The following is a 16,873-nucleotide window of genomic DNA, read 5'->3' as shown; positions in this document are numbered from 1 at the left end:
TATTCAGAATACGATGAATTGTGTCGAACTAGAATATTATATACCAGTCTTAGATGAACAGGCATTAAGTAAGGCGTAACTAAAAGATAGGAATTTGTCTACGATAACTCAAGGGATTCAAGCTACGCTGAGAACATGATACAAGACATAGATGTCAAAGAAGACTTTATGATAGTATGGTATAAAGAAAGAATAAATGTCATATGTAACTAGACGTCAAGGAAATCATTGCAGTCAGTTTTGTATGAGAACTTCTTAGAACCAAAATAAATGATAATATGGGTTAGAATATGTCGGTGATGCCTCCAGGCTAGTGTATTTTTTTCAAAGTAGTAAGAGATTTTCGCTCAGCAAATATACTCGATTATGATTCAAGGAAAATAAGATATGGCGATAAGTTTATATGTCAATCATATTCAGTCGAGATTTTCTCGTTAATTTTTAATTTTCGAGTAATTTCGAGAAGGTTAGAAATCGAATACGCCATGGGTTCGGTATATCATTCGCAGATGGACGAGAAGATTAAGAGGACGAGTAAAGAGCCTCGAATGCAATTATAAGCGATTATAAACTAGGCTAATTGAACAGAGAAACATGTGAAAATGGGGTTCAATAACCAGTAACTATTGCAAACATTCATGAGCATTAATTACTAGAATTAGTAAGAAAAGGTAATTAGTATGCATTATGCTGGTCCTTTTGAGACAGTAAAATAGTCAGGATAAGTGTAAGTAAGTTGGCTTCAACACGTTTAGCACATAAGGTATTTATATGTGTATACTCAGGAAGAGTAATTTAAATCCATTAATATAAAATTGAGACTTGAGTTGAGTTATATGAGCAACAGATAGAATATGATGTCAGCGAGAGGCTGTTAAGTAATGAGTGATGCTGCGAGTAAAAGTTTAGGAAAAGTTTTAAGGTTGAGGGATCAACCTGAGAAATGGAAGTGAGATATTTGAATGTATCAATATCTGGCCCTTAGTGTGATTCTGAGGACAGAATCCTTTTTAAGGGGGGAGGATGCAATATCCGGGATATCGCGTGTAATTATTTTTATCAATAAATGATTATTATATGATTATTATGTGAATTTTGGTGAAAATCTGATGATTGATATTTATATTTACATGTTTATATGTGATAAAATATGAGTATGTTCATTTTAATATATCCAGAATAAAATATTAATAATTGTGATATTTTTCTGGTAATTTTTAGATCGTTATATGATTTTATAATGATTTACAGATTTAATAATTATTTTCTGAATAATTACAAACTATTTTATAAAACCGGGAATCGTCCGACTTCAACCGTTTATACATTTTATAACCCGAAACTCTTCCGAAAACTCCTTCCTAACCTAATCTAATAATTCCGGACATTTTCTGTGTTTTAACTTTTTCAATCCGGATTACAGTTTGACCCGTACGCGTCCCGGTGCAAAATTTCGATACGATAATCATTTCGATATAGCAACAAAACCCGTATTCTCGAAAGGCGGGATAATATTACATTATTTTTGTATAAAGTGTTTTATAAGAAGCCCAGTCTGGATAATTATCCAATACGGGTATCAAAACGCATCGTCTTTGCAGTTACTTAGCGGCTAAGTAACTAATTCATCGATCCCACACGATCCAATATTCCATAAATATATATAGCCCTTTTATTATTTCATTTTATTCGTATAATCATAATCAGTCAGTAAATTCCTGTGAAATACAGAGAAAACCTTAATAAAACGTTGCGTTCTTCATAATCAAACCTACGAACGAGGGCGTTATCGAACTCTGATTCGGGCGTGCCATATATCAAATCGAAGCTCTCAAAAAGTACTTTCATAATCAATCATCCATTTTTATGCATGAATTAAGGTATTTTTCTTATTTATTTATTTTAATTCAAATTATTTAAAGATTAAATTATGAAAATTTGTTCTTGATGTTGTTGATATGATTTGATGGCATAAACATGTAGATCTTTTCTTCCTGGTCATTTTGGTATATGTTATGACTAATTTGGAGTTCAATAACATGTTCAAATTGATGTTTGATTCTCGAAATTAAAAATTAGGGTTTATAAATTTGAATGTTCTTAATTGAAATTTGGGAGAATCTGTGTTTGGGGTTATTAATTGAAATTGGTTGCACCAAGTTGTAGATCGTTGAACAACGATTCAATTGGTATATAGCAGATTAACAAATGATTCCTGAAACAGCTCAATCGACTTCGCCGGAAAAGGTTCGAGTTCGTCGCCGATGAAGTTTTAGACGAATGTTCTGATCAATATATGCATCGTTTGTTGATTCTAAGCTAATATATAAGTTCCTGACATGATGTTCTATAACTCTGCACATTTTCAAGCTAATCTGGGCACAATTACGATTTCCCGGCGAGCTCGGGGTTACCGGCAATGGTGACCGCTGGCGCGGGGCGGGGAAGATGGCAGAAATGCCATTTTACCCCTAGTTTGTTCAGTTTTGCAAAATAGTCCCTGGTGTTTTTTGAAAATCCAAAAGTCTGATTCCTGTTTTAGTTATTTACAAGAAATTATATTATCTTTTATAATTATATTTCAGAAATTGTTTTTATTTATTTTAAATTTCAAAAAAATTCATTATCTAATTTTTGAAAATTTCTTTTAATTTAAAAAAAAATCTTAATTATTTAATTAATTAATATTAGTTGATAATTGATTAGTTAATTAGTCAATTAATTTAAATATTAATTGATTAATTAATTTAATTAGTTATTAATTATTTTAATTGATTATTTAATTAGATTTAAATATTTATTTGGATTTAAAAATTCTGAAAAATAGTTTCGAGCTTTTAAAAATTATTTAAGATTATTTTCAAAGCTCGATAATTATTATTAAATTATTTTGAAGTCAGATTCGGGTGTTCAAACTCTATTATTTAATTATAAAATGATTCGGAGGCCCGTTTTAATTCCGAAAAATATACCAAAATTCGTATTAAATACCTAAAAAATCATTTTAACCCGGAATCTTCTTTGAATAATTATTTGGATTGAATATCTTACGTGCTACGTGTTATATGTAATCTGATTGATATACAATACGACTGTATGTGCATTGTTTGACGGTTTTAATCATAACTTTGAATCCGTACGTCAGATTTGGTTGAAAGGAAGGGTAGTTAGAAGCTTGTAACGTCTATGTGACGATTAAAATAATATGAGATTGAGTATTGATAGATACTTGTGATGCCCAGCAGAATAAGCGAGGCATAGAAAAGAAAATCAGTGATCAGTAAATAGAACTGAAGCGTAGAAAGAGAAGACAAGTGATTGATGAATAGAAGCAAGGCATGAAAAAAGAAGGAAATTGATGGATGAGTAGAACTGTTAGATGAGTACAAGTAAGGTTGCAAATCATCTGTGATAAGGCAAGTACTTCTGAACCTTATTCAACATATATTGCAAATATTTTCGAACATTTTCATAACATGTCGCTATTATTCAAATTAACTCCTGTTTTATAAGTAAGCGCTTTAATTGTTCAACCTTGAACCCTGATCATACCATTGAACTTGAGCTTCAAACCTTATTTCTTGTAAACCCCCAACAATTGCTTTTACAAATATTAAACCATACAAATATGATAGTACTCCACAAATGCATACCTACCATAAACAAAATATTGAAATAAAATTTCTCGAGCCTACAGAAACTTATATACCATGGAATACCCTATGACATCAAAGATCTATACCCTGTATTATCATTGAACCATTATTCATCAAATACTTGATTCTTCCTCAGGCTTGCAGCTGTTCTTCATATTTATACCTTGATATACCCTGATGATACTTATGAAATTCTTTATGCTCTGAGATAAATGTTTTATCAATTATAATTATGATTCTATTTTTACTGAATCACAATGGTTATCATATTGACTCGTTTTAGAATTGGATGGTTTTATAAATATGGACTAGATTCGTGGTAGGACCAGATTCGTGCTCATAATGGGCCAATCCGTTCCTTGGATCCAGTATATAGAGCAAAGCTGGGAGCCTTGCTCGGGGTTAGTGCGTGACTGATCAACAACCTAACCTTGGTTTTTAGAATGAAAAATGAATATCCAATTCTAATCATTGCTTATTCAGAAACTTGATTCTTTTGAATCATTTTAATTGGTTTTTGTTTAACCTCAGTATTGCTATTATGACTTGCTGAGCTAGTTAGCTCACTCTTGCAAACCTCTTTATGTTTTCAACAGTTGAAAAGGAAATTGTTGGTAACGAGGATCCCAGTCCAGTGTGCGAGCTAGGATTACAGGTTAAGTTGGATCGAGCTAGCATGAGCTTTATATTGTAGATGAGTTATGCAAGATTGTAAGAACAATATTATTATCAATTGTAAGTTGAACTAGTGGGATTTGGTACGATGAAATAAAAGTTAAGGTGGTGGCTTATTTTCATACTTTAACCTGTTGCGATCCGTGGTTGTGTAAAGAAGGGTAAATGCATATAATATTTTATATACAGGTTTAAATATGGTGTGTGTGTGTTATGGACCCCAAACTTCTGACCCGGGTTTGGAGGGAATCACAAACAGGTTGAGGGCTGCCAATTGATGTTTCTTTTCTTTGCACAACTATTTTTTTCTTTTATGTAGTAATAGCCACAGTGTAAACAAAGCAAAAGAACCCTGACACTTTCTGAATTTCTTTGCGTGAACGTACTCTACTGACTGGTTCTTTTGTTTAATTAATAAACGAAAGAATGCATTTGATTTTATTTGATCAAGGCAAGGTTAGATCAGGAGGGTCCCTCTGCTTGTAATTAAACTGTACCAAGCTCATGCATGCAAATAAGGATCTTAAAATATTTCCAGTCTTCTCGAGTACCAAAACCACTTAACAATATTTCTAAAAATAATACACTGTTTCCTTTCACGGATCATTGGCGTCTCGTGCACGGGTCTGGTTCACAGAAGACTAGTTCCACACTCAGGCCTTCGTATTATACTTATACAAACCACTGTTAAGTCTTCTACTAAATATAACCACCTTCACTAGGAATCCTTGAGGTCTTCACACTGATTCTGATAACTGCTTTGAATGACTCTAACCTTATTCCTCCGATGCCTGAACATATTAATGAACTTCATACGGATCACTGTTGACGTCTTCTTCACTGCACCTAACAAAATCTTTTGTGTATATGCCCAATAAATAAGCTATACTAATTCTAGTGGAATATAGATTATTTCAAAATCCTTGTTCTATGTTCAGTTTTCCAAACCAGTATTGTTGAGTTATACATACAACTTCAGTCTTGCTCAATAGATTACGTGTTTATGTCTATTTTGTGTTTTGTCTAAGTATACGTGATGTTAGCTGGAATAGTTCACAAAAAGAACATTGATGATTCTATAATAGAAGCCGAATATATTGATATTTTTGAAACAACCAATGAGATTCTTTAGGCATGTCCTTCGATATCACCTTATTAATGAGATTATCATCAAGGAGATATAAATTTAAAGTGCATAATAATGATATTGTTGCAAACCCACCGACTAAGGCTTTGTCGCAGCAGAAGCACGATTATCATACTAGTTCCATGAGTATTAGATACATGGGCGATTGGCTCTAGTGCAAGTGGGAGATTGTTAGTGTTTGTGCCCTAGAGACAACACTATGATATTTCAGTTTAAGATATTTGGATTATTAATATTAATGTTCTATCGATTATTCCTTTATAATTTATTAATTCTTAATTTACTGTGATATAAATGTTAGAATAATAAATGTCCTTAGAATATGATATGAATTCTATACCCCTAAGTATGTGACTTAGAAATGAGATTATGATAATAGTATCAATATTCCTAAAGGTCCCTAGTCAAGTATTATTATTAAGGGACAATAATAATGTATTAAGACTGATGTGTTTGTTGACTGATTATCATATCTCACTGATCATAGGTATAGTGATAATAAAGTCAAAAACACAGGCAGATGCAAATACATGGTGCTGGACAGACCCAATGTGAGATTCTACATGTATGTTGTGTCATAAGTAATTCTCACTGTGATAATGATGTAATGGTCCTTAGACTTGAAATCGTTATATTTTTATACGAGAGTTAATGTACTTTGATTATATTAAAAGTTACCTTTGACCGGGTAATGATAAAAGTGTATTTCAGGTATATTATGAATCGTATAAGAAATATGAATGATCTAGAAATGATTTAACCCTCTAATTTTAGGAGTGATATTATTGGCCGCTTATGTGAGCTAGACTATGAAATGCGTGGCCACGCTCAAATGTTGATTTGAAATGATAGTCCACTCATTGATCATGGAAACTTGGATTAAACATTGATGAGGATGACACATTACATGCCTCTAGTTTAATCTATAATATGTGGTTAAAGGGATTATATTACATTGTACATTATTCACGAAAGGATAAATCGATCATTGGTTGAATTATTATTACTTGGGTAACAATGATATATTACTAGATGCCACTCATTGTTTACGATTATAAATTAGATTTAAAATTTGTTGCCAACGTAATAATAACCTAAAGGGTCACACACAAAGAATGCTTGAAGGATTATTTAATTTAAATTAGATTTAAATTATATTAAAGTAGTTCAAATTATTTATAATATTAATTAAGTATGACTTAATTAGTTGGATAAATATTGATATTCGAATTTACTAATATTAATTATAAAATTCACTTGTTAAATAATTAAGTATGACTTCATTATTATACAAATAGGAATTTTAAATTAATAATAACTCCTAATTAGTTAAGAGTTATAATTCATTTTTCTACTCTCTATATAATATCACTTGTGGCTGATTTTTAAGATAAGACTTTTACTAAAACCATAACTAGCAAAAGAGAAGATGGAGAGATCAAGAAGAAACGAGTTTGTGCTAGTACACATCCAATCTTTGAGTTCAAGCATTCGTGTGGATACCGATAGAGCGTAGATCGCGAGAGCGGGATGTATGGTGATTGAACAATCTTTGGATCTCCATTATTTAACCAATTTGTAAAGCTTCTTAAGGTAAACAATCCGATCTATGAATTAAATATCTATTTTTTGCATGGATCCTATGGTGGGTTTTAAAAATTCTGGTTTTTCACATTTTTAATTACAGTTTCCGTTGCGTGTATGTGCTCGAAACCCTTCAATGTCATCAGATCTACTTGCGAAAAGTGTTTAATTCGTTTTTGTGTTTACTGGTTTTATGATGATAACATGTATACAATATTCCATGACTGTTATGTATGTGATTTTGTATGTTTTACATGTTGTTATTTTTATATATGCGTATATATGTATATGTTTTGAATATATGATATTCATGAGAATTATATAATCATATGATGATTATATAATCTGTATATATACTGATATATATATATATATATATATATATATATTTTGTATTTGTTCTTATTATATGAATCGTATTTGATACGATTCTGAATCGGATGCTGCAGATTTGCTGAAATCTGGGTCTAGTGTCCGATTTTGACGAACGAATACGCTATTTCATATGGAATCGAGCGTATGAACGTAGCTGATAGATAAAGCTATCATCGACTGATCTGTAAGGCGTTTGATGTCGTTTAGGCCCTGTAATCCGCTATTTAATGTTATGAGATTTAATTTCAAATTTTTAGATTTTTTCCATATTTGGTTTTTATGATTAGATCACGATGGGTATGATATGTTAAGATCATATTATGTGTTTTAACATGTTCTTATATGTTAATTGAGCATGGTGGATGGTTATGGCTTATGAGCTTAGGTTAATGGTTTTGGTTTTTTAAATACGGCTTGCATGTCGTTTGATCTTGTAATTAATAAATCTCGAATGTAACTCGAGTTCTTATTATAAATACATTAGATTAGTTTTTATTTTCATTTGTTTAATGTACATGAAGACATGAGATTTGAAGATCAAGGAAGGGTAATCTCACATGGAGGCCATCCAAGGAAGCAATACAAGAAAGAAGACATGTAATAGTTAGCTTGTATTTATTTTCCACCTTAGATTGACCTAGATCTTTGTCATTAGCTTGATAAATATCACATAAGATGAAGCCATAACTAACCACAATTAATTTATCGCACTTTACATATATATACTCATATGATGAATGTATGTGTAGAGTAGTTTATAAAGATGCATGTATTATATACGATACTCATGCCATGCTTGCTGAACAAGATAAATCTGTATTGACTCAAGATTTTAAAATGAACAAACGATTATGAGATTCTCGTGTTTATGAAACACTGATTAAAATACAAATTTTCTTTGTTTATGACATGGGGCGATTTTGTCAAAAGCGAGTTCATTGAACTTGTAAGATTGTGGGTTTTAAGAGAGACCGTTGTGACTCCCTCACTACTTGGAGATCAAACCATTGATGAATATTGATTTGAAGTATTTTATTCAAGGAAAAATTGGGAATCTCTTATGATGGCATCATGATCATTTTAAAATTAATAAAACCCTAAAGTTAATAGTAAGTTGATCAGATGCCTTCCAAAGAGTCCAATGCGTTAACCCCTAGATCAATAAGGAGTGGGTTCGCCAAAGCGAAGTACTCCCATCTATCGTGGAGATGTGTTGAAGTATATTGATATTTTTTGACTATTGGGTTTGACTTAACTAACTTACCACAATAGGATTGTGAACATAGAGACATAGAGTTTGGCGAGATTTTTTAGATAAATATGAGCAAATGTTGTTCCACCAAGCTATCCAAGAGTTATATAGTTGATATAATTGACAAATGTTGTCTACCTAAATAATCACGTTTTAGGAGGAAAACCAAAAATGACCTAACGCATGGTAAAATATGGATCTTGCCTCACTAGAAAGGATATAGAAGATATTCTTTCCGAATTAATAGTTAGGGATATTTATTTGATAAAAATAGTGGGAGATATATATTATGAATATATATATATATATATATATGAATAATGACTTGAACATAATTTAATGATCATCTGTAGACTAATTCATTTTATGCACTTTAATATTATAGATATCAAAAGAAAATAATATAAATGACTTCTCTATGTAATAGTCCTTGAGAAGGACAAGCTGACATGAAATAATTTCCTCGACTAACATGGGAACTTGAGGTTTATCCTCAAGTTCAAGGATGTAACTCAAAACCCTATGTTATTTCTTCTAGCTGAGAATGAAACATGTGATGAACAAAATGCTTACCAGAAGCAAATTGATTACGCAACTGATGTTTTATGTCTCATGCTTGTAATTATAAGTGCTGAGCTTTAGAAGCAACAATAGCATAATGATGCTTAAGATATGATTGAGCACCTTCAAAGGATGTTTGAAGGATAGGCTCGTCAGAAATATTTGACAATAATAAGGCGCCATACTTTTGCATTAATGGGAGAATGATATCCGGTTGGATCCCATCTTCTAAAGATGATATATATATGTACCATTGATATTTTGGGTTTCAAGAATGGTCTAGAGGCTCAGCTTGATTTGATCAAACAATCTTTGAACAATTTCTATTCTCAGTTTGTTAAAAACAAAAGGAATGAGATAGACAAAACACTCACTGAGTTGTTAGACATGTTTAGAACTGCTGAAAATAATACAGTAAAGGCATGAATTACGTCCATATTGATGGTGTACACATGGAATGCAAATGGGAAAGGAAAGTGGAAAGGCAAGGTGAAGATTTAATCTTATTTGGTGCCAAACCAAAGTCCAATCCCAAAGGGCTTTTGAAGCCTGATAGTGGTGTTGCTAAAGGAGATGATTCTCACCTTCTGTGGAAATAACTGGATGATTGGAAGTTAAATTATCAAGCTTGTTTGGAAGATCTAAAGAGGAAGACCAGCAATGTTCAAGTTTCAAGTATCGGGTCAGAATTGGAGCAAAAGTTGTTGCTCTAGTTGAAGGAACTCGATACCTAATTTTGCCCATAAGTCGAGATTGAGAACTTGATAAATTGTTATTACTTGCCTGCCTTTAGCGGATACATTAAATTAATTTCTTGTCAGGACAAGAAAGGATTTCATTTTAATTAAATAAATAATAGTTGTTTATTCTATTTTAATGATAAGGCTTATAATGTTGCACAATTAGTTAACAATTTATATGTTCAAAGATGACTCAAATCAAACATTACCTCTAGCATTGTCTTAGGCCATATTAATGAAATCACGTTTCTGAGTTACATATAGATGGATACTCGGATAAGTTTGATTTTGAATCATACAGAAGATGCAAACTTTGTCTCATTGGAAAAATGACTAAAGCTTCTTTTACCTGATCAGGTGAAAGGGCCACCGAACGATTAAGACTTATACATAATGATGTATGTGGTCGAATGCGTATGATGGCAATGGGTGGCTTATACTACTTCATAAAATTTACTGATGATTTCAGTTGATATGGATATGTGGTTCTTATGAAGAATAAATTCGATTCTTTTGAAATGTCAAAAGAATACAAGGCCGAAGTAGAAAAGCAAACGAGGGACAAGTATAAAAGTTTTACGATCAGTTCGTAGAGGAGAATACTTAAGCCTCAAATTCAAGAGTTCCTTGAAGGAGTGTGCTATTGTATCACAACTTACTCCTTCTAAAACACCTCAATGGAATAGAGATTCTGAGAGGAGAATTCGTACCTTGTTAGACATAGTGCGATCGATGATGAGTCAAGCGGATCTTTCATTCAGTTTCTGGGGTTATGCTCTAGAAACGGCTACATATACAGTTAACCAAGTTTCGACAAAAGCGGTTCAAAATACTCCATATGAGATATAGAATGATAAACGTCATAGCATGTCATTTATGAAAATTTGGAGATGTGAAGCATTTGTAAAACATTTAGCCTCTGACAAGCTTGGACCAAAATTAGAGAGACGCTATTTTGTGGGATACCCAAGTGAGACTAGGGTATAGTTTTTATAATCCTTCCGAGAACATAGTGTTTGTTACTTGGGCCGCTGTATTTCTTGAGGGAGAACTACTTTCTAAGAAAATTAGTGGGAGGACAATATATCTCAATGAAGATCGAGAACCACATGAAAACATTGAACCAGAGTTGGAATAAGATCTGGATGTACATCAAAATGTTGAAAGTAATCATGTTCAGGAAATATAGGTGTTTCGTAGATCTAGTAGGATTCACTATGAGTCCAGGAGAAATTATGGATTTCTTTTGACTCAAGATGGTGATGTGATTCTTACGGATAATGATAAGCCTCTTACCTACCAAGATGCTATGAACAGTCCAAAATCCGAGAGATGGCTGGAGGCCATAAAATCCGAGATGGAATCCATGTATCAAAATAAAGTATTTACTTTAGTTGATTCACTCGAAGGGGTAAAACCTATAGGAAGCAAGTGGGTTTTCAAGAAGAAAAGTGACATGGATGGTAAAGTACAGACCTATAAGGTGTGACTAGTGGCAAAAGGTTTCAAACAAATTTATGGTATAGACTATAATGAGACTTTTTCACTAGTTGCTATGTTCAAGTCCATCAGGATTTTGTTAGCAATAGTTTCTTACTTTGACTATGAGATTTGGCAAATGGATGTTAAAACCACTTTCTTATAAGGGAGCCTTGAAGAGGATATATATATATATGATACAACCTGAGGGTTTTGTCAATCCAAAAGTTTGCTAAGATGGTTTTATAAGTTGCTTCTATCTACTTATAGATTGAAGCAAACCTCAAGGAGATAGAATATTCATTTTAAAGAAACAGTCAAAGAGTTTGGCTTTATTCAAAATGAAGATGAACCATGTGTTTACAAGAAGGTTAGTGGGAGCCATTTGACATTCTTAGTATTATATGTAGATGACATATAACAGATATTGAATGACATACCTTCTCTACAGGTTGTTAAGACTTGGTTGAGAAATAATTTCTCGATGAAAGACTTAGGCGACGCTACCTATATAATAGGGATCGAGATCTCTAGAGATAGATTGAAGAGATTAATCGACCTAGTCGGAGTACATACATTGATAAAATATTGCATCATTTTAGGATGTAGGAGACAAATAAAGGGTATGTTTCGATGTCTCATGGGATAGTGATCTCAAAAGATAATTTCCCCCTGAATTATTAGATGATAAAGGCCGTTTGAGAAAGTTCCATATGCTTTAGCAATTGGATCTATAATGTGTACAATGATATGTATTTATCCTGATGTTTCGTATATTTTGAGCATGACGAGCAGATACCAGTCTAATCTAGGTGAGGGTCACTAGATAATTTTTAAGAATATTCTTAAGTACTTAAAGGATAAAAGATTTATTTTTGGTGTATGGAGAAGATAAGGAACTAGTTGTAAAGGGTTACACTGATGCTAATTTCTGAACCAAAATTTTGGACAGACGAGGATGATTACGTGTTCATGTTTGTTTTGTGTTTTTTTCTAAGTATAAGTGATGTTAGCTGGAATAGCTCACAGCAAGAACATTGATGATTCTATAATGGAAGCCGAATATATTGATATTTTTGAAACAACCAACGAGATTGTTTAGGCATGTCCTTAAAGGGTATCACCTTATTAATGAGATTATGATAAAGGAGATATAAATGTAAAGTGCATAGTAATGATAGTATTGCAGACCCACTGACTAAGGCTTTTTCGCAGCAGAAGCACGATGGTCATACTAGTTCCATAAGTATTAGATACATGGGTGATTGGCTCTAGTGCAAGTGGGAGATTGTTAGCGTTTGTGCCCTAAAGACAACACTATGATGTTTTAGTTTAAGACATTTGGATTATTAATATTTATGTTCAATCGATTATTCCTTTTATATTTACTAATTCTTAATTTACTGCGATATAAATGTTAGATTAATAAATGTCCTTGGAATATGATATGAATTCTATACCTCTAAGTACGTGACTTAAAATGAGATTATGAGAATAATATCAATAATCCTAAAGGTCCCTAGTCAAGTATTATTATTAAGGGACAATAATAATGCATTAAGACTGGTGTGTTTGTTGACTGATGATCAAATCTCATTGATCATATGTATAGTGATACTAAAGTCAAAAACACAGGAAGATGTAAATGTACATGGTGCTGGACAGACCCAATGTGAGATTTTACATGTATGTTGTGTCATAAGTAATTCTCACTGTGATAATGATATAATGGTCCTTAGACTTGAAATCATTATATTTTTATACGAGAATTAATTTACTTTGATTACATTAAAAGTTACCTTTGACTGGGTAATGATGAAAGTGAATTTCGGGTATATTATTAATCATATGAGAAATATGAATGATCTAGAAAGGATTTAACCATCCTAATTTTAGGAGTGATATTATTAGCCTCTTGTGTGAGCTAGACTATGAAATGCGTGGCCACACTCAAATATTGATTTAATATTATAGTCTACTCATTGATCAGGGAAGCTTGGATTAAATATTGATGAGGATGACACATTACATGCCTATAGTTTAATCTATAATATGAGGTTAAACGGATTATATTACAATGTACATTATTCAAGAAAGGTTAAATCGATCACCGGTTGAATTATTATTACTTGGGTAACAATGATGTATTACTGGATGCCGCTCATTGTTTATGATTTTAAATTAGATTTAAAATTCGTTGCCAACGCAATATTAACCTAAAGGGTCACACAAAAAGAATACTTGAAGGATTATTTAATTTAAATTATATTAAAGTAATTCGAATTATTTATAATATTAATGAAGTATAGCTTAATAAATTAGATAAATAATGATATTTGAATTTACTAATATTAATTATGAAATTCAGTTGTTAAATAATTAAGTGTGACTTAATTATTATACAAATAGGAATTTTGAATTAATAATAACTCCTAATTAGTTAAGAGTTATAATTCATTTTTCTACTCTCTATATAATATCTCTTGTGGCTGATTTTTAAGATAAGACTTTTACTAAAACCCTAGCCACCAAGAGAGAAGAAGGAGAGAGCAAGAAAAAATGAGTTTGTGCTAGTACACATCCAATCATTGAGTTCAAGCCTTTGTGTGGATATCGATAGAGCGTAGATCGCGATAGTGGGATGCGTGGTGATTGAACAATCTTTAGATCTCCATTATTAAACTAATTTGTAAAGTTTCTTAAGGTAAACAATCCGATCTACGAATTAAATATCTATTTTTCGCATGGATCCCGCGATGGGTTTAAAAAAAATTCTAGTTTTTAAAATTTTTAATTACAGTTTCCGTTGCTTTTATGTGCTTGAAACCCTTCAGGAGGCACCTCTGGTAAGTGAAGTAACTGTTTCTGTCACAACTCTTTCCCAATCTCCAATTTATTTGCAGTCAACCGTGGCTATGGCATCTTTGAATGTGACCAAACAGATGCCTACCCAAGCCACAAAACCTAAAATTCCAAAATCCAAATCAAAGAAACCACACTCTAGTTCCTCTCAAAAGACGCTAGTTTTAAAAACTAACACGACACATGAAGGGTGTGTGAAGGGTAGTGAGAAAGGTGAGGGACAGGGGGAACAAAAAAGAAGCCCTAAGGATAAGGTGAGAGAGGTTAGTGAATCCCAGCCGAGCCACACCAGAATCTCTCGACAGGCTGTGATGATTAATAAGGAAAGTAGCACATTGCTAGTTACATCCTCCCAAAAGGATGTAACTATTAAAAATAGTTCATCTCTAAGAGCACAAAACAAAAAGGTTAGGGACACTACAGGCCAAACTCAAACCTACATTAGAAAGAAGAAATTAAAAAGTTTGGGGGAGTCACAGGGTGCAGACACAGTGTCAACTACAGTCAAAGACTCAGTTAATGCACCATCTAAAATTCAGGTTGATGTGGCTCCATATAAATGTGGAGTCACAACTAAATTCTCTCGCAATCGAAACACCTCACACACGATTCTCCCAAAAACTCACTGGATGTGAATATGATAAACACATCAATTCCTAATTCTCTATCTTTGAACCTCACGGAGGAGCCAAAATCTAAAGCAAGTGATTCTCATCTTATTGATGATTTTTCGGCTCACTTGCCCTTTCTTTCGGAAACTACTGATAAGTCTGTGCATACAAATATTAAATCAATCACCACAGAATCAACTGTAGTTTCAACTCCTAACTCTATCATTTCTACCTTCTCAACAGATATTCCTCATCCGTCGACAAGTGATTGTTTCTCTACGGATAAGCTTGACAGCAATTATCCGTCGACATTCACAATTGCTATTTCGACGGATGTCTCTCATCCGTTGGAAGTCTCTACAAAGCTTGAAATTTATAAACATGTGACTAGTGTAGATGACTTGGTAGTTGTTCAATCACTCTTAGGATTGAGGGAAAGGAGTGACTTGAGTGAGATGCTGAGTTGCTCTCAGGAAAAAGGAGAGGAAAAGAGTGCAATTCATCATGCTATTTCTTCCAACATGGAAAAAATGAGTGAGAGGAGTCCCGTCTTAAATGGTGAAGGTGAGGGTGTGAGGGTGGGTAGCCAAGGGGAGCCCTTGATGCAAAAATAGAGATAAAATGAGAGAAAGGTTGGTATAGAAGAATGGGAAGATCCCATTGCTAGTGAGTTAATGGATGTCAATGATACAGATAAAGAGAAACTATTTCAGCAAGAATATCAAGATGTTCTATATTCTGTCTCTTTTGATGTTGAGGCATTTACTCACCTTGTTCCAGCATATTAGATTCTAGCTGAACAGGGAAATGAGGATGCTGAGAAGGCTCTAAACTTGGTGCACACTATAACTTCAATTCTAAGGGAAAAGGATGCAATTAATTCTCTTCCACCTGCAACTGGTGATGATTTTGATTATCATCTGGTGCTTCTGGTGATTCAATTGGGGATGACTCTCTTGGAGAGGATGTTGAAGAGGTAGGCAGAAATATAGGGGGAGATGGAGGAACTTCAGCCCGGATGTTCACAAAAGACTACAACTATCATCATTTCAAATCTACCTTGTTCAAGTTCATCTATGACACTCAATCTGCCATTCAAGCCACCAATAATGCCCGTATCAAAAGTCTTCTACAGGACCATCTCGAGCCTCTTCAATTGCTTAAAATTCAGACTCTCCAATATAATCAAGTTGTAGATGAACTCTAGCATTCTATCGGGCAAGTCAAGGAGGATTTCACTAAGAGACTGGATTCCAAATTTCTGGAACCATGACATACATACACTAGAAGCTCAGGAATGAATCTGACTTGAATAGAAAGGTTGGGGATTTGGATTCAAGACTGTCAAAGTGGAGAACTCAATTGCTCAAATCCTTACCAATCAACAAACTCAAACTCTTCTACTATAATAACTGGTGGCAGCTCAAACTTCATTCCCTGCTCTCCTTGATGATTGCAAAAAGGGGGAGAAAGATGTGCATATCCAAGTCAGTAAGGTAATAGTTCTAGCCATTACCTTCACAAAGCCATCGATGTTTGATAGTAATGGTTTGATTAACTTAGAAGGAGCTGAACTCAAGCTAAAAGAGCAAAATAAGAAAATTGATGAAAGGATTGAGAAGGAATTTGGTCCAATTTTCAATCAAGACAAATCTGTGAAGCACTCCACTCAATTGAAACCAATTTCAATAGATTAAATGAAGTTGGGAAACATGGGAAGAGGTCAAACCTCATCTAAAAGACATCAACATGCCTGTGAGTTTGAAGCCTAAGAAACACTCATCAAAATACTCAAGCAAAAATCCCATAGACATAGTCTATTCAACTCCTAAACCTGATGAAAAGAAGCTGCTTGGTCACTTTATTGCAAATTACAAAGATCCAAGAGACTCAGTTTTGAAGAAAAGGATAGCAAAGATCTATAGGCATGG

This window comes from Apium graveolens, chromosome 5 (assembly GCF_009905375.1).
Source record: "Apium graveolens cultivar Ventura chromosome 5, ASM990537v1, whole genome shotgun sequence".
Classification (NCBI taxonomy): Eukaryota; Viridiplantae; Streptophyta; class Magnoliopsida; order Apiales; family Apiaceae; genus Apium; species Apium graveolens.
Note: the sequence above shows the minus strand (reverse complement) of the source record.